At 41.4% G+C, this 25,616-nt stretch overlaps 1 protein-coding gene across 7 annotated transcripts in view; it reads left to right on the top strand.

The window, feature by feature from the left end:
- The window catches only part of LRRC8D (leucine rich repeat containing 8 VRAC subunit D), a 120,356-nt gene that overhangs the window by 18,337 nt on the left and 76,403 nt on the right, over positions 1-25,616 (top strand). For 4 of the 7 annotated variants that reach the window (XM_030868613.3, XM_030868615.3, XM_030868614.3 and 1 more), the window contains exon 2: positions 2,745-2,887. The exons of the other annotated variants lie outside the window; for them this stretch is intronic. The gene's annotated coding sequence lies outside the window, so the exon portion shown is untranslated. The remainder of the gene's footprint in view (positions 1-2,744; positions 2,888-25,616) is intronic. 7 annotated transcript variants of the gene reach the window in all.

Below are 25,616 nucleotides of genomic sequence, written 5' to 3'. Positions count from 1 at the left end.
CTATCGGTGGCAAGGAAGAAACACTTTCCATGAAATACAGAAGGGGCAGGAGAATAGCTGAGCTGTGAGAAAGTACGATATGATGCTTTGGTCTTGTGATTGTTAGGTTATATACTTGTCAGGAATGGATGCAGTCTTAGGATGTTGTATTATCCAAACTATGAACTTTGGGATCCAGACAGCTTAATTTAAGCATGTTTCCTTTGCTTTGTCTCAAGAATTTCATTTTTCTTTAGAGGTTTTCCTTTTAGGCTCTTGGATTTATGAGTAACAGAAATGAAGGCAGGGATACCAAAAGGTATTTTAAAATAGAATTGTATCCAAAACATGGTAATTATTGACTTTTTTTTTTAAATGAGAGAATTGAGAGAAGTTTTGAGTTCAGTGCCCTCCTTCCTCCCTCCCTCCCACCAGGTACTTTGTGGGAAAGCAATGGCAGTGCTTTGGGAAGAAGCATTAGGTTTGTGAAAAGAAATGAAGAGTGGACAGGCCCAGGGTAAGCCAGGGACTGAGAGAAGGAAAATGATGGCAGCAGAGGCAGACCTGGACCTAAAAGCATGCTAAGATCCCTCAGGAGGTTTTTAGTAATAAGCCCGCATACCACTGTGCGAACCTGAAGGACGGGAGTGCATCTGCCCCTGCCCAGCCCCTACCGGCACACTTGAACTGTCCTTGCCCTTCACCTGCACGCCCTACAGCTCCAGAGTCTGTGCTGCTGAGTGAGGTGGTGGGGAAGGGCGAGTGAGACATAGCTCATCAGCAGACAAGACAAAAGCACTCACTTTCTCCCTCACTCTCCGCTCAAGTATCTGGGGTCTCATTGCCAAGCTTCTTAATCACCTCTTAATACATGCTCTGTTTCTTGGCTTGTCAGGAGGCTCACGGCAGCATGCTGTTGACAGGTGAGTGCGAACTAAGTGCCAAAGCAGAAGGAGATGGAAAGTGAGAGAATTTCAAGTTTCACTAAGAGTGGAGTCCATGCATGTTTTGTTTTGTGTGGTGTGGTTTTTGTTTGTTTGTTTGCCTTCCTCTTGAAAGGGCCCAGTTGGAAGAGAATTCAGGGAACAAACATTAGTCAGCAGATTAGGTTCTGAACTGGATAGACTTTGTACCTTGGCATATGAGTGGCTATCCTAGAACCTTTTGAACTTTTGCCACCGAGTAATTCTGAAAAGGCGGACAGAGCCAGTGGTAGATAATGGGAAAGAGCACGGTGTCCTCTGCTCAAGTAATCAAGGTACATATTATTCAGGTGGGTAAGGAGCCTAGCTAGTGCAACAGAGTGATAGCATGGAATTGCAGGCTCGTTTGGAGATGAAGGAATGGATCACAGATGGTCGATGGGCTTGATTTTTCTCTGAGAATTCACTATTGTTTTGAGAATAAGCAGAGCTTAGAGGAAATGGCCCAGATTTTACACTTAGGAAAGAACTCTTATTCAATTCTCCATTTGACCACTTTCTAGCTAAGACATCAGGACAGTTACTTAACTTCTCTGACCCTGCTTCCTCAATTGGGAATATGAGAATAGGACTTTTGCAGATCTGTTGGGAAATATTAAGACTAAAGGGAGATTAAAATGAGATGCTGACGCTTAGCAGGAGCTTAATGTCCATCAGTTTCTTTCTTTCAGTCAAAATTTAAGTTTTTATGTAGAATAATCATCCTTTATATTCTGTTCTCCATGTTGAGTTTTGAAACAGGAATAACTTTTATTTAAGCTATCACCTTGATGATAAAAGGAGCTGTTTATCAGAGACAGTGCTGTAGGTGCCTTGCAACCTGATAGATTCGTGTGCAAGGGCACGCAGGGCACCGGTGAATCTGTCCACACCTGGAAGCCCAGAAACTGGGCACTGAACGCATAAGCGGACTCCTGGAGCTGGTACACTCTGCCTGTGGCAGATTCTTAAACCACCTGTTTACTATCTTTTAAACACTACCCCGAAGTTCACCCAAGTCAGAGGGTGACAAAATGGACAAACGCAGAACTTTGGAACTGCTCTGTGATTCATACGCCCAGAGAAATACTTAATTGTTTTCTGGAAGAATGCCCTATATGATGATCTTTTGTGTGGAATTGGTTTATGTAAATATTAGGGCTCTGTGCCGGTAAGGATCCCAGTAGACAGCCTAGGAGCCCGGAATACTTTTTTATTTTTTTTGGCAGTTCGTGGCTGCTGCATGAACGCTCTCCCTTTTGAGTCAGCCAGGCGCAAGAGAAGTAATTTCCCATCCAGAAGCTCTTTCGGCAGCTGAGCTGTAGTGGATATACTGGGATGTGGCTAAGTTTAAAATTGTGCGTAAATCCAGCTTCCTCTCCCCTGGAAAGGCTCAGCTTGTCTTTATACCTTCCCCTCCGGCCGATTTTTTTTTTTTTTCCGGGGGCGGAGAGGAGAGGAAAGGAGGAACACTGAGGCAGGCGGACAGCTTGTAGTTGACTTAGGTCCGCGCGGGGAGGGGGAAACCCAGGCGGGGGCTGGAAACGGAAGGGCTGCCAGTGCGCCGCAGGCGAGGCCGCCGGCAGGGGGAGGCCGGGCCGCGGGCAGCCACCTCGCGGGCCGCCGGGGTGGCGGGTCGCCCTCCGGGAGAGCGCTGGGTGCCGCGGACCGTGCGAGGCGGGCGGCGGTGGTTATGCAACCCGCGGCCCCCTCGTCCGCTCTCCTCGCCGGCCTGCGTCCCTCCCTCCGCTTGGCCGGCACTCGGATCTCTCTCGGTCTTTCTCTCCCCTGTGTTTCAAACAGGAAGTGCAGGGCTGTCTGTAACGTGCCGCCGGGTCCCAGGATGGAAGAGTGAAGTCGCGCCGGTTCCAGCTCGCGGAGCCCGCCGGAAGCCAGTCCCCGGAGAGGAGAGCGCCCTGAGGGAGCAGGGTGGCCGCCTGGTCCAGGTGCGGGGCTGGGTTGCGAGCCCGCGGGCCGGGCGCTGGGCTGTCACTCAGTCACTCAGCGGATCTGCAGCTCCCGCGCTGCAGCCTCACTCGCCGTGCCTTTTCTAGGTCGCGCCCCCCTGGCTGCTTTCTGTCCAGGAGGATCTCTCCAAACTCCGTGGCTTTGCTACCCGGGTGTGTTGGACCCCGGCGATAAGGCGCGTGGCAGCACGCGGCGCCCACGGGACCTGCCCCGCTTCCTCACCCACCCTAGGCAGGAGCTTTCCAGGCTGGGCTGCTTGTGCCCGGGAGGCTTCCCAGTCCTCAGCTGCCCTCTCCACCCTCGCCTCTCCTCCTGCTGCCGCCTGAAGCAGCGGCTCTTTGTTCTTCACTTTGTTCTCCAGGCCAGGGGTTATCTACAGAAATGGGTGGCTTGGGTGTTATTAAGAGTAATGTGAGTGGGAGGGGTGGGGACCTGGGGGAGAAAGAGGATGAGTTGAGGGTGATTTGTAAGGTGGAAAGGGGAGCAAGAGGCTTGGTGTCCGGGCTAAGAAATCTCACCAGCTCTTCAGCCGGTGAAACAGAGGAGTCCAGGCTCTTTGCTTTCCATTTTGGAAGAGCAGGCTGTCAGGAACTGAGGGAGTTCGTGATGCAGACACACACTGGAAAGGTAGTGACCGGGAATGAGGGGCAGCTAGTTCTGAGATGTTTAGTCTGATGTCTGGCTTGTTAATTCCAGTTGGGGATTCTTAGCCAGCCTCTCTTGCTGAGACAGAGGTACTTTTAAAGGTAGAAGCCTGACATCTTTATTCATTAAATGCCATTTTTCATCAGAGTAAAATTGAGAACGACTTTTCTCAAATTCACTGGGTAGGTTACAGTTTCACATTGCTTGTCTTACTCCATCTCAGAAGTGCATAGGTGGAGAACAAAATGCTAGAGGAAAGGTTGGTTTTATGCGCAGAGTTTTTGCTTCTTCATTTCCCTGGCAGCTCCTCTGCGGACTAAATCAGACGGACTTTTCCCCCAGTGAAAGCCCGGTCTTGTTTCCCCACCTTTATTTGTCTACCTGGTTGAACTCCAGTCTTGTGGAGGGACACTAAAGGAGGTGTGATGGTTGAGAAGAGGTGAGAGGCAGTTTGATGGGAAGATTGTAGCCTCAATTTAAATGTTTGAATGAAGTTAAAGCCAGTAGTATCTTCTTTCTCTTTCTTTTGGAAGAAGGGATCCATACAAATGACTAGAGGGGAGGAAAGTGAGATTCTGCAAAGAAGAGCCTCTTTCTGTAGCAGGGAGGGAAAGTGCAAAATCACAGTACTATGTGCACTTAGCCCCTTCACCTTATTGGGTGGTCAAGCTTTCTCGGGAAGCAGGGTTGGTTGTAGAATTTAAATTTGTGATGTCCTATGCCGACTATACCACTCTAATGCTGATGTTTTTTGTAGTGAAATATTATTTACTACATAATTAATTTTGCTTTGAGAGGAAAATCTTTTGTAGTTACTCAGCCTGGTACATTTGTACTTTCCCCTCCCTCCCTTTCTTTTTCTTATTGGCAGCATGGAGGTAATTTAAATTATAAGATCCCATTATTCCAGTAGCCTTCAGAACTTTAATCTCTTTTAAAATGCAGGTGCTTTGAGCATTGTGATATTATCAGTAATTGGCATCATTGTGTTAGCATTAAGTAGCCAAGATACACTATGAGCGCTGAGCAATTAATTTTATCTTTTTCTAGATAGATGTGGACTTCTTAAGTTTGAATTTAATTGTGAGAAGCTTGTGTTTATGCCTCTTCTTGCCAAATACATGATGAGATTAAAAGTGAAAACAAGTCATTAAGAGAGACTCTTGAAAGACCTGTACAACCATAGTATTTTGCCTCTATTTTTATACCCAGGTATACTCCTGGCCCGCTGATTCATCAATTCACCTGAGGACTTTCCTCAACATCTGTCATTCTGTTTCAAGATAAAATAGAACAGCCTTTGTGACCTCCCAAACTTGTCCCCTATTTAGGAACAGGATTTATTCCCACCCTAGTGGAATTTGATACTAATTAAATAATAACCCAGGAATCATAATAAATGGCCTTTAGATCCTCATTGCGCATTTTCTATATCTCCTGTATAATTTATTACTCTGTTTAACAGTCTGGAATAGGATTCATTTATTCTATTTGATGGAGCGAGGAAACTGAGGCTGATAAAATGTGACTTGTCAGTGGTCATACTAGTAAATGGACGTGCTGGGACTTGAACAAGAGTCTTCTGCTTTATAGTGCTTGGCTCTCTTGTGATCTGGAAAGTGGCCGCTTAAGGAAGAGATGGCAACGCTGATTCAGATGGCCTTTTGCTTTTCTAAAAGAGAGCTGATAAACACTGACTCGAGATTAACTTCACCTAAATCTCCAGATCTTTTCCCATTCCTCTCTACCCAGCGCTATTAGGGGGTTTTATTGTTGTTGTTTCCATGTTTGAAATTTACACTTCCTCTGTGTTAGTTACTAGATGTAGCTGTGTTTGCATCGTTGTGATTTGTTTTCTGCTGCCAACATTCTAATGGCATATTTTAATTTACACATATTTTATGTCAGGTCTTAGTGAACAGTATCTTTTTGAAAGGTCATATTAGCATATTTTAACTTCTTAGAGTAAAAAACAACATTTCTGGTTTACCCCTAGGACATAGTTTACATCCCAGAAAAGAAATAATAAATTAAAAAATTAATAAATGATATATATAGCTCTCTTCATACTCCACTACCCTACATACTGTATGACCACTGTACATAGCCCCCCAACTTCCTCACCCCAGTTCAGGATAACTTACTGAAAAGCTTATATTATAAAAGACATGGGCAAATCCATATACACTTTATATATTAAATAGTTTTGTAATACTCCCCAGATGGAAATAAGTTTATTTTTCTTATTTTTGCAACATTTCATGTTGAGGCTCTCTTTAGCTAGGATTTTTATGTTACACCGAGAAGAATATAAATTAAAATTTAGAGTATATTTTCAGTGGGATATGCTGGATAAAATATTTATTTTGTCTTCAACCATTGAAGTATCTGTAGTGATCTATAACTTCCACCTTGTAGAATTGTGTCAAAGCATCAGGAGAAGGGGGAGAAGGTGGGGGAGAGGGAGGGGGGAGGAAAGGGAGATAAACTGAGTGATTTTTTTTTTTTTTTTGCGGTACGCGGGCCTCTCACTGTTGTGGCCTCTCCCATTGCGGAGCGCGGGCCCCGGACGCGCAGGCCCAGCGGCCACGGCTCACGGGCCCAGCTGCTCCGCGGCATGTGGGATCCTCCCGGACCTGGGACACGAACCCGTGTCCCCTGCATCTGCAGGCGGACTCTCAACCACTGCGCCACCAGGGAAGCCCCTGAGTGATCTTTTCTTCTATAAGTAAGGAATGGAATGATATATGCATATTTTCTTAATACACAATGCACTGCCACTTCTGTCTGTTCTAAACAATTGCAGTGGCTTGTGAACTAAGAATGAAAGGGTAGCTGGCTTTGATGTGAAATGCCAAGGAGAAGTTTATGGCCAAGAGAGGACTAGGAATGGAGATAAACGTGCATTAGGATTTTCAGTTTTTCACAACCCTCTCTCTTTTCCTTCATGTCTGTTATAAAATAAAAACTATCTTCAATTGGAAATTGTGAACTTTAAAGCAGTGGCTCTCAACCCTTACAAAAATCAGGAAACTATACTACTAAAGGATTTCAAAGATTTTGACTTGTTCAGAGTTTTACTTCTCATTTCTGATGATTGGTAATATTTAGTGACAAAGTCACTCTTTAATATTACTTAACTGGATATATATTGTAAAGAATCACCACAGCATCTTCCCGTCTTTGTAAAATAGTAGTACATGTATGAGTGGGACAGGGGTTCAGTCTACCGACTTCTGCCAGGATCCTGAAGTCCACAGGTTGGGACTCAGGACTGAAGTAAAACAACTGCTCCAGGCTGCAGATGCAGAAATGGTGATGTACGTTATGTTAGCCGTCAGGTTATAAAGATTCCCAAGTGGAATTTTTCGTCTTCATTGTACATTAAATAGGTAATGTGTAAAGTTCTGACTTTGGATCTGATCTTGTTTCTGGGTTAATTGTTTTCATGGTCAGCTTTGAGGTCCTATAGTTACTCAGTCACGGATAACTGGAGTTCTTCTAAGAGCATTCTCCCGACATTCTGCCTACGGTGCTTCCTTATTATGTTTGTCGAGTCAAGACTCCGACACCAGTCCCAGGGTCACCACTGTCATAACTGCCACCATCTGCAGCCTTACATTCATTTCGCAGAAGCTAAAAGAGCCTTCCCAATCTTAACTTTTACAGTTTTCAGTAAGTGTATAGAAGGAGAGAGATTATTTACCCTGTTTTGTAGTGGAAAAAGCTGGCATATAGGTTCATATAGAATCTGTCTCTCTGATTTCCATGCCCATTGCTGAGGTTTTGGTGTTCTGTTGAAGGCAGATTAGGCAGGGCACCAAAATCTGTTAGGGTTAGTGCATGATGCTCTTTTTTCTGGTTAAAAAAAAAAATCACTTTCTATTTATTGAATGCTTTATATGGATTATCCGTAATCTTCCGGGTGTTGTGCAGCATGGGTAATATCCCTCTTGTATAGGTAAAGAAACTGAGGCAAGTGGAGATTGGAGTTTATCCAGGTCACATGGACAAGCTGAGGCCTGGCCTCGGATCCAGGTTTGTCAGTCCCCAGGCTCAAACATTTCTGTCGTCGCATCTGCTGCTTTCTCGGTCCTTAACCTCACCTGTGAAGAGAAACGAGAACATTTTGTTTAGTCTTACCTACCTTTTCAGCAGAGGTTCAGTTAAAATCATACAGAACATGCCGACTTTAGGAATAGGGACATGAAAGGGTCAACATTTTTATAAGTATTTTTGGCTTCCATGCAGTATGTATGCTCTTTTCCCCGCCAAGGAACGTATACTTATAGTCATGAGTGTATTGAATCTGCTGGTAAGGGTTTCTTGAGGCAGTATCGTCCACAAGCAATATTGCTGGATCTTAGGGCATAGCATACTGATTTTACGAGGAACTGCATAGATTGTTGTCAGTTTTATATCTCCACCAATTCTACACGAAGATTTCTTTTCTTATTAACAAATTTCCTGATTTTTGCTATCCATTAGATGTTTATTGTGGCTCATGGTTGAATTTTGCCTTGTTTTGATTTATAAGTGAGGTTGAGCGTCTCTTCACGTACTTAATTTCCCGTTTCTGTGAATTGGGTCTCTTCCCCTTTTCTTGTAAAAAGTTCCTTGAAAGAATTCACGTGGATTTCCTTGTATATTCTAGAAGTTAATGCCTTGTTAGCTGTGGATATGGTGGATACTTTCTCCCAGTGTGTCACTTGTCTGATAAGTTTGTGTGTGGTGCCTTTCAGTAACAACAACAACAAAATCTTTAATTTTAATGTAGTTGAACCCACCAGTTTTTAACATTATTGTGGGCTGTGCATTTTGAGTCATTTAAGAAACGCTTCCCTATTCTAGGCTCATATTATAGTCTCTCTTCACTTTCTTAGCTTTATAGGTTTACTCTTGGGCTTTTAAACGATTCGAAGTTTAAGATACGAGGTGTAAATTCATTTTTATTTTTTAAAAACTGTTCATCTTGTGAGTCAGATTCTTCAACACTATTTACCAAATAATCCACTCTTTCTCCACAGATTTTTGGTGCCACCTCTAGCATATAAGTGTACATTTATGCAGATCTCCTTCTGAGATCTCTGTTTTGTTCACATGGCTTATTTGTGTGTTCCTGGGTCGTTGATTCACTTTTTTAAGTTACTAGGACTTTGAAATATGCCTTATCTTACCCGTACACTTACATGACTTGATCTTATTATCATGACTGATATAAATTTAAAAGTTCAAAACTATTTGAGATTATTTTGGGTGGCTGTCTTGCCCTTATTTGTATGTGCTAGCCCTTTACATCTGCAAATGTATTTTCGAGAAATGTGTTTACTCCTTCAGGAATATTATTTATTTAGTAGCATAATTTAACATAACCCTAACATTCCTGACATTACACTTTCTTCTCGATTTTATTATTATTTCTTTTTTTTAGCAATCACGGCTCCCTTTCATGCTTGGTCATCTATGTAGGGCAGTGGGTGTTTCACTTCAAAGTCCTCTCTTCTTCAGTGATCTGCGCGTGCTCATAGAGCTGGGATATGCATTCCTGATATGGCTTTTGAATGAATGTTTTATGAGGTGTGATGCCGTAATATATGGCCGAATACTCTTGAAAGCCTGTTAATTATAGATGTTTTTTATTGGGAAAACACTGCCAGTTTCAGCTCGGGTTTTCTCCAAGTTTTACTTTGCTTCACTCTGTTCCCAGCTCGGGGTATCGTTCTCTCTCCAGTCTCCATTGTATGTCACACCAAATGCTAGGTTGCTTTATTTGATAAGCAGGCATTTACACGTCTTTTTTGTCTGCCGTTCTTAAGGTGCTTTATGGATATAGTAGAGGGACTACTGAAAGGTACTAAGCTTGCATAAAGTCTGATAAAATGATAATGTAGAATGTTCTAGAGTCCAAAACCTGCTTATAAGACCAATGTCCTTGGGCTGTTGGAATTGTTCTCCTATTGTGCTTTAAATAGGAGCTATTCACCTGCATTTAATGACAACAGCCCCAGCCTCTGACCTGACCGACCTCACATCTTCAGGAGACGACTTCATCAGTGTGGACATTTTCCATTTCTCATTCAGGTTCCTCTGTGATCATCTCACCAGCTGTCAGGTCCACGTGTCTTACCAGCTCCTCTCTTCTTCAATTATTCTAATGTAATTGACAGCTATACTACTTCATTCATTCAACAGACATTTGCTGAGTTCCAAACTGTTAAATCTTAGTTCCCTTATCTCTCCTCCTCCTATCTGCTGTACACCAGTCATTGTGCTAAATTCTGAAGATACAATGTGAGTATGACACAGTGCCTGACCTTAGAAGATAGACACACAAATCATTAACTGGAACTTAGAATGTGGAACACTTTACAGCAATACCTTGTAATAAATAATAATAGAGAGTGGGGCACAAAGGAGGGAGTGCTTTGTTCTTTCTTGTTTGTGAGGAAAGAATTCATGCCGGAGGTGATTTTAGTGCTAAATATTGGAGGGATAGGATTATTTATCAGGCTGAACAGGAAAAAAAAAAAAAAGGAAGAAGAAACAGCCCAGGTTCAGAGCCCGGTAAGGAGCACCAAGTATGTGGGACTGGAGCAGAGGGGTCGTGGTGCAGAAGCGAGGAGAGCAGGAGGTGCATCTTGGTTCAGATTCTTGGTCCAGTCTTGTCTAGGGTCGTACATTGCTATTTCTGGAAGTGTCGACTTTTTCCTGGCAGCATTGCGGAATCATCAAAGGTGAAATAAATGCTTAAGTCACTGTCTTAAGGTATGTGAAAAGAAAGCAGGGAGAAGCCCAGTGGCTGTTGAAATAATCGAGGTAGACATAATGAGGACCAGACCTAAGGTGATGATGGCGGGAAAGGAGAGGAGAGGATGGATTTGAGAATCACTTAGGAGAAAGAATTGTTTGCTGATCTGGTGGAAAGTGGGAGGGGAGTAAGAGGGAAGAAGAAGAAAGGTGACTCTTGATGCTTCTCGTTGGGAAGATTCACTGTCTGAGGGTGTCATTCATCGGGATGGAAAACAGCAGAGGAGCAAGTTTGGAGAGACAATAGTGAGTTCAGTTTGAAGTAAAGTTGGGGTGCCTGTGGGCACTCAGCTGATCTTGGGAGACCCAGACCCCAGGAGAGAAGTCAGGGTTGGAGACGTGTATTGTGGAGGGACTGGAACTGGTGGTTCCAGCCATGCAGATAGTTGAAATTCCCAGGGATGGCCCAAGGACCGACGACAACAGACAGAAGAAGGGGAGAGAGAAAGAGGACCAGGGAAATCCACAAATACAGATGATAGTATTAAGCACCAGGGTTTTGGGTGTTGTTTCCGTATATTATGTCAGAGAATTTTTACAATTCTCCCTGAAATAATTATTGTTATTGTCCTTTACAGATAAACTATCTAAAGCTCAGGGAAGCAACTTGCCAAATCGCCCAGGTGTTACATAGGGAAAACTGTCAGGTGTGTCCAAGGCCACAGGAAGTTCAGGTAAAGATTAAAAATGGGAGATGAATTTGGTGATTAGCTATTTAGTTGGTAGAGTGTTCTGAAGTCTAAATCTAGGTTGTCATGGATGAATAGAATAGGAGTTGAGAAGCAGGGGCACTGAGTGGAGTGTGTGTGTGTGTGTGTATGTGTACACATTTGTCCATGGAGGAATATTTTTTGTGTATCATGGTACCTAGAGCTTATATTTTAGTTGAGAGTAGTGGAGGGGAAGTGACTGAAGGTAGAAGAGAGAATAACTAAGGGAGTAAGGTTCCAGAAAAGATAGGGTGGCCAGGGTCTGGAGTGCAGGCTTGTCTCGGGAGGGAATAGGGACGTTCATTCCTTTGAGACAGGAGAGGAGGAGGGAAAGACACTTGCGACTGTGGATGAGTACGCAAGTGGAGCCTGCGAGGAAGTTGAGAAGGTTCCTTCCTGATGGCTTGGGTTTTCTCCATGAGGTAGGAGCAAATGAATTCTGCTGAGAGCGAGGGGACCTTGAGAAGACAGTCGAAAGTGAGCTCACAGTTAACTTGGGTAAAGGAGCTCACTGATTTAGGACAAGTAATAGTCCTGTATCATTGAGGGCCCAGCTGGGCTTTTGTCAGTGAGGATTAGATGCTGGTGGTGGTGTTTTTTTTGTTTGTTTGTTTTTCTGGTTGATAGAGGAAGATGAATACCATGAATGACCTTTTTTTTTTTTTACATCTTTATTGGAGTATAATTGCTTTACGATGGTGTGTTAGTTTCTGCTTTATAACAAAGTGAATCAGTTATACATATACATATGTTCCCACATCTCTTCCCTCTTGCGACTCCCTCCCTCCCACCCTCGCTATCCCACCCCTCTAGGTGGTCACAAAGCACCGAGCTGATCTCCCTGTGCTATGCGGCTGCTTCCCACTAGCTATCTATTTTAGTTTGGTAGTGTATATATGTCCATGCCACTCTCTCCCTTTGTTACAGCTTACCCTTCCCCCTCCCCATATCCTCAAGTCCATTTTCTGGTAGGTCTGTGTCTTTATCCCTGTCTTACCCCTAGGTTCTTCAGGACATTTTTTTTCCCTTAAATTCCAAATATATGTGTTAGCATACGGTATTTGTCTTTCTTTTTCTGACTTACTTCACTCTCTATGACAGACTCTAGGTCCATCCACCTCATTACAAATAGCTCAGTTTCATTTCTTTTTATGGCTGACTAATATTCCATTGTATATATGTGCCACATCTTCTTTATCCATTCATCCGATGATGGTCACTTAGGTTGTTTCCATCTCCAGGCTATTGTAAATAGAGCTGCAATGAACATTTCGGTACATGACTCTTTTTGAATTATGGTTTTCTCAGGGTATGCCCAGTAGTGGGATTGCTGGGTCATATGGTAGTTCAATTTGTAGTTTTTTAAGGAACCTCCATACTGTTCTCCATAGTGGCTGTACCAATTCACATTCCCACCGGCAGTGCAAGAGTGTTCCCTTTTCTCCACACCCTCTCCACCATTTGTTGTTTCTAGATCTTTTGATGATGGCCATTCTGACTGGTGTGAGATGATATCTCATTGTAGTTTTAATTTGCATTTCTCTAATGATTAATGATGTTGAGCATTCTTTCATGTGTTTGTTGGCAGACTGTATATCTTCTTTGGAGAAATGTCTATTTAGGTCTTCTGCCCCTTTTTGGATTGGGTTGTTTGGTTTTTTGTTATTGAGCTGCATGAGCTGCCTATAAATTTTGGAAATTAATCCTTTGTCAGTTGCTTCATTTGCAAATTTTTCTCCCATTCTGAGGGTTGTCTTTTGGTCTTGTTTATGGTTTCCTTTGCTGTGCAAAAGCTTTTAAGTTTCATTAGGTCCCATTTGTTTATTTTTATTTCCATTTCTCTAGGAGGTGGGTCAAAGAAGATCTTGCTGTGATTTATGTCATAGAGTGTTCTGCATATGTTTTCCTCTAAGAGTTTGATAGTTTCTGGCCTTACATATAGGTCTTTAATCCATTTTGAGTTTATTTTTGTGTATGGTGTTAGGGAGTGATCTAATCTCATACTTTTACATGTAGCTGTCCAGTTTTCCCAGCACCACTTATTGAAGAGGCTGTCCTTTCTCCACTGTACATTCCTGCCTCCTTTATCAAAGATAAGTTGACCATATGTGTGTGTTTATCTCTGGGCTTTCTATCCTGTTCCATTGATCTATCTTTCTGTTTTTGTGCCAGTACCATACTGTCTTGACTACTGTAGCTTTGTAGTATAGTCTGAGGTCAGGGAGCCTGATTCCTCCAGCTCCATTTTTCGTTCTCAAGATTGCTTTGGCTATTCGGGGTCTTTTGTGTTTCCATACAAATTGTGAAAGTTTTTGTTCTAGTTCTGTGAAAAATGCCAGTGGTAGTTTCATAGGGATTGCATTGAATCTGTAGATTGCTGTGGGTAGTAGAGTCATTTTCACAATGTTGATTCTTCCAATCCAAGAACATGGTATATCTCTCCATCTCTTTGTATCATCTTTAATTTCTTTCATCAGTGTCTTATAATTTTCTGCATACAGGTCTTTTGTCTCCTTAGGTAGGTTTATTCCTAGATATTTTATTCTTTTTGTTGCAATGGTAAATGGGAGTGTTTTCTCGATTTCACTTTCAGATTTTTCATCATTAGTGTATAGGAATGCCAGAGATTTCTGTGCATTAATTTTGTATCCTGCTACTTTACCAAATTCATTGATTAGCTCTAGTAGTTTTCTGGTAGCATCTTTAGGATTCTCTATGTATAGTATCATGTCATCTGCAAACAGTGACAGCTTTACTTCTTGTTTTCCGATTTGGATTCCTTTTATTTCCTTTTCTTCTCTAATTGCTGTGGTGGCTAAAACTTCCAAAACTATGTTGAATAAGAGTGGTGAGAGTGGGCAACCTTGTCTTCTTCCTGATCTTAGTGGAAATGCTTTCAGTTTTTCACCATTGAGGATGATGTTGGCTGTGGGTTTGTCACATATGGCATTTATTATGTTGAGGAAAGTTCCCTCTATGCCTACTTTCTGCAGGGTTTTTATCATAAATGGGTGTTGAATTTTGTCGAAAGCTTTCTCTGCATCTATTGAGGTAACCATATGGTTCTTCTCCTTCAGTTTGTTAATATGTTGTATCACATTGCTTGATTTGCGTATATTGAAGAATCCTTGCATTCCTGGAATAAACCCCACTTGATCATGGTGTATGATCCTCTTAATGTGCTGTTAGAATTGCTACTCCAGCTTTCTTCTGATTTCCATTTGCATGGAATATCTTTTTCCATCCCATCACATTCAGTCTGTATGTGTCTCTAGGTCTGAAGTGGGTCTCTTGTAGACAGCATATATATGGGTCTTGTTTTTGTATCCATTCAGCCAATCTGTGTCTTTTGGTGGGAGCATTTAATCCATTTACATTTAAGGTAATTATCGATATGTATATTCCTATTCCCATTTTCTTAATTGTTTTGGGTTTGTTATTGTATGTCTTTTCCTTCTCTTGTGTTTCTTGCCTAGAGAAGTTCCTTTAGCATTTGTTGTAAAGCTGGTTTGGTGGTGCTGTACTCTCTCAGCTTTTGCTTGTCTGTAATGGTTTTAATTTCTCCATCAAATCTGAATGAGATCCTTGCTGGGTAGAGTAATTTTGGTTGCAAGTTTTTCTCCTTCATCACTTTAATATGTCCTGCCACTCCCTTCTGGCTTGCAGAGTTTCTGCTGAAAGATCAGCTGGTAACCTTATGGGGATTCCCTTGTGTGTTATTTGCTGTTTTTCCCTTAATGCTTTTAGTATGTTTTCTTTGTATTTAATTTTTGACAGTTTGATTAATATGTGTCTTGGTGTATTTCTCCTTCGATTTATCCTGTATGGGACTCTCTGTGCTTCCTGGACTTGATTAACTATTTCCTTTCCCATATTAGGGAAGTTTTCAACTATAATCTCTTCAAATATTTTCTCAGTCCCTTTCTTTTTCTCTTCTTCTTCTGGAACTCCTATAATTCGAATGTTGGTGTGTTTAATGTTGTCCCAGAGGTCTCTGAGACTGTCCTCAGTTCTTTTCTTTCTTTTTTCTTTATTCTGCTCTGCAGTAGTTATTTCCACTATTTTATCTTCCAGGTCACTTATCCGTTCTTCTGCCTCAGTTATTCTGCTATTGATCCCTTCTAGAGTATTTTTCATTTCATTTATTGTGTTGTTCATCATTGCTTGTTTCATCTTTAGTTCTTCTAGGTCCTTGTTAAATGTTTCTTGCATTTTGTCTATTCTATTTCCAAGATTTTGGATCATCTTTACTACCATTATTCTGAATTGTTTTTCAGGTAGACTGCCTATTTCCTCTTTATTTGTTTGGTCTGGTGGGTTTTTACCTTGCTCCTTCATCTGCTGCATATTTCTCTGTTTTCTCATTTTGTTTAATTTCCTGTGTTTGGGGTCTCCTTTCGCAGGCTGCAGGTTCGTAGTTCCCGTTGTTTTTGGTGTCTGTCCCCAGTGGCTAAAGTTGTTTCAGTGTGTTGTGTAGGCTTTCTGGTGGAGGGGACTAGTGCCTGTGTTCTGGTGGTGAGGCTGGATCTTGTCTTTCTGGTGGGCAGGTCCACGTCTGGTGGTGTGTTTTGGGGTGTCTGTGGACTTATTATGACTTTAGGCAGCCTCTCTGCTAATGGGTGCGGTTGTGTTCCTGTCTTGCTAGTTGTTTGGCATAGGGTGTCCAGCACTGTAGCTTCCTGGTCGTTGAGTGAAGCTGGGTGCTGGTTTTGAGAGGGAGATCTCTGGGAGATTTTTGTTGTTTGGTGTTATGTGGAGCTGGGAGGTCTCTTGTGGACCAGTGTCCTGAAGTTGGCTCTCCCACCTCAGAGGCACAGCACTGACTCCTGGCTGGATCACCAAGAGCCTTCCATCCACACAGCTCAGAATAAAAGGTAGAAAAAGGAGAAAGGAGAAAGGAAGAAAGGAAGGTAGGAAGGAAGGAAGGAAAGACAAAGAGAGAAGATAAAATAAAGTTATTAAAATAAAAATTATTAAGAAAAAAATTTCTTTTAACAAAACAAAAAAATACAGGACAGATAGAATCCTGTGGCAAATGGTGGAAGCAAAGCTATACAGACAAAATCTCACACAGAAGCATACACATACACACTCACAAAAAGAGGAAAAGGGGAAAAAATCATAACTCTTGCTCTCAAAATCCACCTCCTCAATTTGGAATGATTCATTGTCTATTCATGTATTCCACAGATGCAGGGTACATCAGGTTGATTGTGGAGCTTTAATCCGCTGCTTCTGAGGCTGCTGGGAGAGATTTCCCTTTCTCCGGTACAATGATTCCAACCCACCGTCCGCACGACTGTCACGGCTTCAGCCGCCGGGGCCCCTCCAGAGCCGGCAGCCTCAGTGTGGCCGCCCTCCCCTCGGGCTCTGGGGCAGTTCCGTGACAGTGGTGGGAAGAGACCCCGAGCCGGGAGTTCCAGCTCTGCCCATGAATGACCTTTTAAACTAAAACACACAGCCCTTGCCTGAAATGTTAAGTTCAGATGGTGATTTAAGGAAGCTTCAGGATGTTGGGTCCGGGGCAGGGTGTGGAGGGAAATAAGATAGAGGGAACAAAAATTGAACTTAGGGACCTGTGTTCTAGTCTTAGTTCTTCCAGTAACAGAGAATGGGTTTAGGGAAGTCAGCTAATCTCTCTGAGCCTCAGTTTCCTCATCTTTCACTGGAGGAAGTTACTCTTCATGTCCCCTAAGTCTCTTGTAACTCTTAGGACTTCTGTGAGACTTGTACGTCATTGGACAAAAATGAATGGACAAAAGAATAAGAGTAGTTAGATTCCTGTCGTTTATCATTCATGAGTCCTGATAACAGCTCTAACGCCAGTGAGTATTGACAATGTGAGACTAGGACAGCCGTCAGGTGACCATGTCCAGGTCTCTGCCACTGGGCTGCACCTGGCAATGGGAGAGAGGTAGCAAGTCAGGAAAGGGGGAACAGAGCATAGGGCTATAATGGGAGTTTGGCAAGGGGCAGACAGGGTGGGTTTACTGTGTGCCACGGCTCCCTGAGACATCATTTCGTAAGGGTGGTCATAGTCTTTGCGTTCATCATCTACATTGTTTCTTTCCCTATACGACTGCATTTTATTTTCACTGGTTTTATTTCTCCCTCTTAGTTAAAAGTGTGCCATGTGGGAGAGAATTCAACAGTTGAAGAAGGTTAAGCGTTATTTGTAGCATCTTACCGTACATGTCCTTTCTCCTTCCCATCTCCTTCATTACACCTTGCTTTTCTTTGCCCGTAGAGAAATCAGAAACAGTTTGAAGCATTTCATCACTCTTCTCAGTTAGCTGTGTTCTTCCTCTGGAAAGTTGATTCTTCAAAGCCATTAACTGTTTCTGTCTCCTGTTAAGAGCAGGGATGGCATCTTAAAGCCCAGGAGGGTGTGTGACCCTAGCATTAAAGGGGAATCCAGATCTGGTGAGTGACTCAGAGATTACTGTAGTGATTTAACACGCCTGAGCAGGTAATAGGACACTCTTTGTAAAATTAAACCTTTAATATTTCTCTATGCTGTTACATATTTGAGAGAAACTTGGGCATTTCCTTTTGTCTTCATTAAGCTATTGCACAACTTAATGCTTGGAAAATTCTTCACAGGAAGAAACAGGGTGTAACAGTTCGTGTGAGGCATTTTTTGAAAATTCGCCTTTTTAGTTAGCTTAAGTCTGAGAATATTCTCTCCACCTCCCTGCTCTAATTTCTTTCAGAAAGTGTTAATATCTCCACATAACTAAATATTCTTCAAAGTGAGGCATACTTAAAATATTAAAACCATTTAAACACAAAAATAAAACGTAGTCTATAAATGTGTTCTTCCATTTCCTGAGAAACAACAGGAAGGATTTGCTTTCTCAAAATAAACTAAGTAGCCTGACTGTGAACTCAGAGTAGTAGAGATCAAAGATTCCAGCATCATCACACAATGGGAAATTTGCAGTCTTTTTTTCTAACCTCGGAAAATCAAGTCTAATATTTTTTTTTTGAAACACAAGGAACCAGGATGTGTATATACAATTTAGAAACATACCTTTGGCATATGTGAAATTGTGTAACCTAAATATGTCTAGGAGAGTCTATTTCCAAGATGTATTTGATCAGTATGGGCATGTTAGACATGCAACCATGGAAAGTGTCCTTCAGCATTAAACTTAGAATGGAGAAAAACCAACTGAGTTTCTATATATCCATATAGCGTCTAAACTTGAACTTGCTAGGTTAGTGAATTATTTCATAGCTTGGCTAGTAAGAAAAGTTTAGCAGCTCATGCTGATCATGGAACTACACTGAAGAAGGAATCTGCTATGATAATCATAATAATAATAGTATATGAATTCCCAGGCAGGAATAGGGACATTTGTTAATATTTCTCTACTTCCAGAAACGAGGAGTGGGAGCCCATTTTAAAGAAAGGAAATCAGTTGTGTTATGGTTGCCAGATTTTTGTTTCTGAGCTATCAGAAAGATTAGGGAGAAAATATGTGTTATTCATCTGTCATTAATTTGTAGGCTCAAAGAATATACAATTTGATATTTCTTAAATATAACATAGGTCAACATTTTGAAATGTTTAACAGTGTTTATGTGTATTGGGGAAATTATGTTTACTTTGAGAACTTTATAGACTTTCTCAATAGACTAGTTTTTTTTCTTTGTCTTTCAAGAAAAGATAGAAAAACATCTCAAAGTAGTAGACAGCCCATGATCTCAGTTTCTTTCTCAGTCTCTTTATTTTTAACCTAAGTCTTTTATATTTACAGTGGGTCTCTTTTAGATAACAAATACGGGGTCTTTTTTAAATCTTCTCTGACAATCTGTGTCTTTTAATTGGTGTATTTAAATGATTCACATTTGATTATTGATATAGTTGGATTAATATCTACAATGTTTGTCCAACTGTTTTCTATTTGTTGCATTTGTTCTTTGTTTCTTTTTTCCCCTTCTTTTTCTGCCTTCTGTGGTTTTAAGTGCACATTTTATATGGTTCTATTTTGTCTCCTCTCTTAGCATTTATTTCCTTTACAGAATTTTTTAATCCTGGCCCTGGAGGTCACAATTGATCTCTCACTTTCTTAAACAGCAACAACAACAAAAACAAAACATCTGTGTGTGTATGCATAGAAAAAAATTTGGAACAATATATACCAAGACATTAAGAGTAGTTTTATGTCTGAGTGTTAGGATTGTAGATGATTTTTACTTTTTTTTTTTATAGTTTTATGTATTATCTGATTTTTTAAAATAACAAACAAGTATTGCTTTTCTAATCAGAAACAACGAGGCTCTTTTCATTTTGAAGAAAAGGAAAAGGCAAATCAGAGCAGAACAAGCTGAAAATCTCCCATGGTTCTGAAATTTATACCCTTTCTCTGTTTCTAGCTTGAGGTAAGCATATTGTCCCACTACACCAGCACTCCACAGGTAGGAAATAGGAAGGGGCTTCGCTGCTTCTCACCTTGCCCTGGGAAGATTGTCAATTCTTGTCCTCTACCATCTGTGCCTGTACAATGAGAATGAACCTTCTGAATGACTTAGCATCAGTTCACCCTGTGGTTTGACATAAAAAAAGTTTTCCATCTAATACAGAGTAGACCAAAACCCTCTATTTCTGCATAATTAAGTTTTCCTCTACATGGAATGTCTCTATGCCTCTTAACCGTCTTTCAAAAAATAATAAGCAGAATAAGAACACTCGAAAACTAGTTTAAAGTATAGCTTTCCATGTAAAACTTGTAATAGTTCTTATGGTTTGCTAGTATGAAACCCGTTCTCTTTTTGGGCAGGGTGGGGAGGGGAGTGTTTAGGGCTGGTACCTATGGTAATAGGTGAAGATATTGTAACTAGTGTGAGGCTGTTGTTCTGTCTGGATTTGGGGGAGTTCAGTCCCCCTTGTGAAGTTTTAGAGAAAATTATCACTCCTGTTCTTGCATTGTTAATTATATCCTCTGAATTTACTTGTGCATGTAAACCAAACCCAATTAAGGTTTAGGAAAGTTGCATGGCTCAGTGCAAACAGATGAAATGTAGATTTTTTTAAAAAATGGTTTTTAGTACCAAGTCACCTGCTGGGTGTTTTCAAGAAAGTCATAAATTTTGTAAATACTGCAGTTTGTTAGCCCGTATAATTGGGACTATTATCTTTTGCTGCCTAACTGCTGCATTCAAGTAAACAAAAGACAAGTGAAGCTTTTTGTGTCTTCTGAAAGAAGAGAGTCTAAAAAAAGCAAACTCTTTTTTCTCTGCTTCCAAGTGAAAACCTATATAGTTCTCCATTTTAATGTATCTTATTATACGTGTCAGGAAATTTTATTTAAGGTTAGAAATGAAGTAGCAGTCATATTCTGTTTAAAGCTAATAGAATTATACATTTTGATATATACAAAAAAATTAGAAAAGTTATGAAATAAGTGTAAAAAAGAATTCATTCACAATATATTTATTATTGCAACTATGTTAAAATAGATACAAATTTTGAAGGGAATGCAAAAATATAAATATTGCTATTTAAGGAATTATAAGTAAAATTTAACAAGCTTTCTTGATAATATTCTGGTGTTAGATATTTTACAAGAAGTAGAGGTCAGAAATCAAGTCTCTGGGATGCTTACTAAGATAAGTTGGAAAAGGTATTGAATTTTTATATTTGCATTATAAACCATATTAGTAGACTGTTCAGTAGATGTGGGGAGTAAGGTAAGTAATCTGTTTTTTTAAACTCATTTCTGAATGAGAGACTTGATACATGGAGATATTAGTGGAGAAACAATGATGAAAAGTCCAGGGCTTGTTACTACGTTAGTGCATTTATTTAAGCATTATCTCTGTTGGCTTGGTGCCTTTGACCTGCTGCTGCTGGTCCTTTTACTCTGGTTTTAACTTGTCAAAGTCTACATTGTAACCTGCTCTCTGCCTTTTTGTTCCTCAGCTGTGAAAATTACTTAAGTGAGAAATGGTCTGGGGGTGAGAATTGTGAATGGAGGAAAGAAATAATCCTCTCATTATTTAAATACAGGGAAGGAGGATTATCTGCAGCCCTGAGCTTTCACCCCAAAAGAGCTGATAGTATAATAGGTCATCTTTGCTTTTATAAATGTAAACCATATGCTTTAATAACTACTCTTAGGAAAAAGTCAAGAGGCACTAATTTTGAGCTACCTTTTCATCCTTTTATTTCATGATGATTCCTCTATGTGTTTCCTTAATCATTTGCTCTTTGAAAGAAGTATGAGCTTGTGATCAGTCCTGCCACAAAGACCCAGTATGAGATCTAGATATTAGAACAGTGCATTGACAAAGAGGCCAACTCCAATTTTATGCTTTCAGGAAGTGGTTGTAAACAGTGAAGTGAAAATTTAAAAATTGCAGAAATGATTTTGGCAGTAACCTATAAAAATACTGAGCGTTAAAATAATCCTTATGTAATTGCCAAATTGATACACATTTTATAAATACATATAATGAATAAAACATAATATATGAAGTATTTTATGTATTTGCTAAAATAAAGTTCCCTGCCCTTTTTTTTAGTGTTTAATTCTAGATGAGTAATTCTTATGTTTCAGGAGGCAGTAACACTTAGACCGAAAAGCAACATTTTTACAACAGTTTTAAAATACACTTTACCAAGTAGTATTCCCACTTTGTGGATGGAACCTAAAAGCCAAGCAGTAAGTTTAAGTAGTAGGTCACACATTAGATGAGCTGTTCATTCCTACGTAAGCTTTCATCAGAGCTGGGAAAAAAAGCTTACAAATGTCCTACTTAAGGCAGGCTTTTTTTTTTTTTTTTTTTTGCGGTACGCGGGCCTCAAACCGCTGTGGCCTCTCCCGCTGCGGAACACAGGCTCCGGACGCGCAGGCCCAGCAGCCATGGCTCACGGGCCCAGCCGCTCCGCGGCACGTGGGATCTTCCCAGACCGGGGCGCGAACCCGCCTCCCCTGCATTGGCAGGCGGACTCTCAACCACTGTGCCACTAGGGAAGCCCTAAGGCAGGCTTTTATCTGAACCATTCCAAGATTAAGGGAGTGTACATTTTCAGCTTTTCTAGAAGAAATAACCTCTGCACTCTGATCTCTTTCAGACTAATCATATTTTGAAGTAAATTCTTTATGCTAAAACTTAAGGCAACTGATTTCTTTCTTAATAGAAATAGATGTACATCGTCCTCTGTGAAATAACTAACCAAAGACAAGCCCACGCTCAACCTTCTCTGTAGTTAAGTTTACTAATTCCAAAGCTTGTTACCCTTACCTTACAAGTGCTATTTTTAAAAAAAGAAAATTTAGAGGATTTTTTGAGATTTAAAAAAAAATTTTTATAGGATATTTTCCTTGAAAACTTACTAACATTTTCCATTCCTCCGTTTCGTTTTTATCCATAGGGGCTTTGACAGGAAACGTCATTTGCTGCAGATGTGATGATCTCCTGGGATAAAGGCAGGTGGAAGTTGCTGGGAGACAGACTTCAGCTTAATATGGGGAACAGATCTCCTTTAAAGCCAGGCAGAGCTGGGCTCAACTGCCTGGCACTGTCCAGGTCCCAGCACCGAGGGCACAGAGGCTGTCCATGCTTGACCAAGGGTGTAGAGAGACCTGAAACCTCCCATGGGAGCAGGCCCAGAGATGCCCTCTGAGGTCACAAAGTACATATTCAGTCACAAGCTTTGTGCTGGAAAAAACTTTGTTCAAGTACCAACTCTGCTGTGTATTGGCTGTGCAACCCTAGGAAAGTAATCTAGATTCTCTAAGCCTCAGTTTGCTCATCCTTAAAATGAGGATAAAATGATGTGAGGCTTATCGTGTGAATTTAGATCAGTAGATCTAAAGCACTTGGTGTAGTTATTCTTTCTGATTCTGTAGCTTTTCACTCTCTGCCCCTTTTCTGTTCTTCTTCTGCCCTCACATTCATTCTTTTACAGTCTTTATTTTCTCTCCGGTTCTCTGCCTGTGCCCTACGGCCTAGGGATGCCCTGAGCTCCGTCGGTAGCTTTACCATCAGTGTCTGATTCCTGGGCGAATCGATGAACAGCTGGTGATCCTCTGTGTCCTTTGGATTTGGCACGAGGAACAGCACCGAAGACCTTAAAAAAGCCAAGATACGTTGCTGCGTTGGCTTTCCTGTGTGCTTTTACTATGGCGCTTCCAGCTTCACAGTGGGTGGTCATGAAGGCACTAAGTGGAGTTGGATATGGATAGAGAAAAACATTTTTATACAACAGGTTATGAAAGTAAAAAGCTGTGTTGGTAGCATTTAATTTTTCCTCTATTTAAGTCTCTGTTTTGGGGTTGGGCTCCTAATTGTGAATATTATATTTGAGAGAGAAGAAGAATATCAGAGCACAGGCTCCGGACGCGCAGGCTCAGCGGCCATGGCTCACGGGCCCAGCCGCTCCGCGGCATGTGGGATCCTCCCGGACCGGGGCACGAACCCGCGTCCCCTGCATCGGCAGGCGGACTCCCAACCGCTGCACCACCAGGGAAGCCCCAGAAGCATTCTTTTTAACAGGAGCGCTTAACATAACTTGAGGGAATTGCTGTGGGTACTAAGGGGGCAATATAAAAAAATTTATTTACTATATGCTATTTGAAGCCCCACTTGCTTGACGGAGTGATAGCCCTTAGAAATGTGATGGAAACTCATTAGTACATCTTGACTAAGAGGATCTGGTTATACCATTAAAGAAGTACAGGTTATTAGAGCTGGAAGGCATCTTTGGGGCCACACAATTCAATGATTTTCTTTTATAAATAGTGAAATGGAGAATCAGAGGCATGAAGTTTCTTGTTCCTTGAAACATAACTTTGTATTTAAAAAAGGCACAGCAGGGAGATGTGGCCCCTACCACCGTAGCTATTTTCTTACCTTCCACTGCAGTACCATGACTGCTGCCTCTGGGCCTGGAGTCATCTCCCTGTGGCTCAAAGATGGTCTCTACTCTGTTAGCCCTGATTGCTGAGTAATGCAGTGATGCGAAACTTCCTATGTTCTTACTCAGATTCTTTCTTTTGTTCATGTTCGATGATTTTATGAAATCTTTGGTTTATTGGATTGCTTTGGCCCAGGAATAATCTACATAGGCAAATCTTTAGACAGTTTAGTTTTCCTGTGTTTGACCGTTTTATGATCTCTTACTCTGTGCCAGGCACATTTACGTTTTTAAGTAGTTTACATGAGTTAACTCGAGGAGACAGGTATAATTATCTATACGCAGTTGTCAGATCAGAAAACTGAAGCTTACAGGGCTTCCAGAGTCTACAATTTGTAAGCTAGAACTAGATGCCAGGACAGTTTTTCGGACCGTATGTTCATCGTCTCTGCCTTGTCTACATTTTCTGCTCCCCTTACTGCCTGTGTAACGGGGAACAGGGCGTAGAATTGAAGATCTCATGGCAAATGATCCAAAGAGGATCATCTGGCCTAGCCTCTTGGCTACCAACAAAGGAGGTATGATATCATACGTGAGGCACTTGAGGCCTTGTTTTTATTTATTTATGTTTTTTGGTTTGGTATTTCAAAGTAAAAGTGGTCTTTTAGTTTTGCATTATAGAAGTAGTAAATCCTCATTGTTAGAAAGTATGAAAATATAAGAAATAATGGAGAAAATTAAAATATTCTTTATAGCTCTGATGATTAAAAGTGGGCTCAGGGCTTCCCTGGTGGCGCAGTGGTTGAGAGTCCGCCTGCCGCTGCAGGGGACACGGATTCGCGCCCCGGTCAGGGAAGATCCCACATGCTGCGGAGCGGCTGGGCCCGTGAGCCATAGCCGCTGAGCCTGCGCGTCCGGAGCCTGTGCTCCGCAACGGGAGAGACCACAACAGTGAGAGGCCCGCGTACTGCAAAAAAAAAAAAAAAGTGGGTTCAAATCTCAGCTGTATCACTTGCTAGCACTGTTTGACTTTGGGTAAATTTTATAGCCAAAGTTTCCATGCCTCAGTTCCCTGTGCATAAAACAAGAATAGTCATAGTGCCTGCCTCGTGCAGTAGTTAGGATTAAGTGGGTTTTTATTTGTGAGGCATTAGAATAGTGCCTGACACATAATAAGAATGACATGAGTGTTGATTAAATAAATGATCACCCATGTCAGTAGTCTTCCCATCTACGGCCCCTGGGGAAAGAAGTAGAGGCAGACCCAGAAGGTAGATTGTGCAGTGCCGTGAATGGATAATGGGCCAAGTTGTGTGGAGACAGGCAGGGGAGAGTGGCCCAAGAGCCTCTGCTTCTATTTGCTTCCTTAGTAATCCTAATAAAGTGGCACATTAATAAAGGTCTGTCTCTCACTTTCATGATAATAAAAATGATTCTCCTCTTTCTACTCCTTGCTTTTAGGGAGCCCACAGAAGCCAAGCCTGTTTATTTGACATTTTTCTCTTGTAGGCTATGCCAGACATGAATTTCCTTTCATGTGATATTTTCTGTGGTCTGTGTTAGTTTAGTTCTTCCTTTGTTTTCTTGTGCTTTGGTGTGAAGAAGATGCCCTGTTTATAGAGCCTTGGTGTCTTTCATGTATAATGCATTCTTAAGCTAACTCTAGTTGCTCTGACC

The sequence above is a fragment of the Globicephala melas genome, chromosome 1, assembly GCF_963455315.2.
Source record: "Globicephala melas chromosome 1, mGloMel1.2, whole genome shotgun sequence".
Lineage (NCBI taxonomy): Eukaryota > Metazoa > Chordata > Mammalia > Artiodactyla > Delphinidae > Globicephala > Globicephala melas.
The sequence above is the reverse complement of the archived record's forward strand: the minus strand, read 5'-3'. Positions and strand labels throughout refer to the sequence as shown.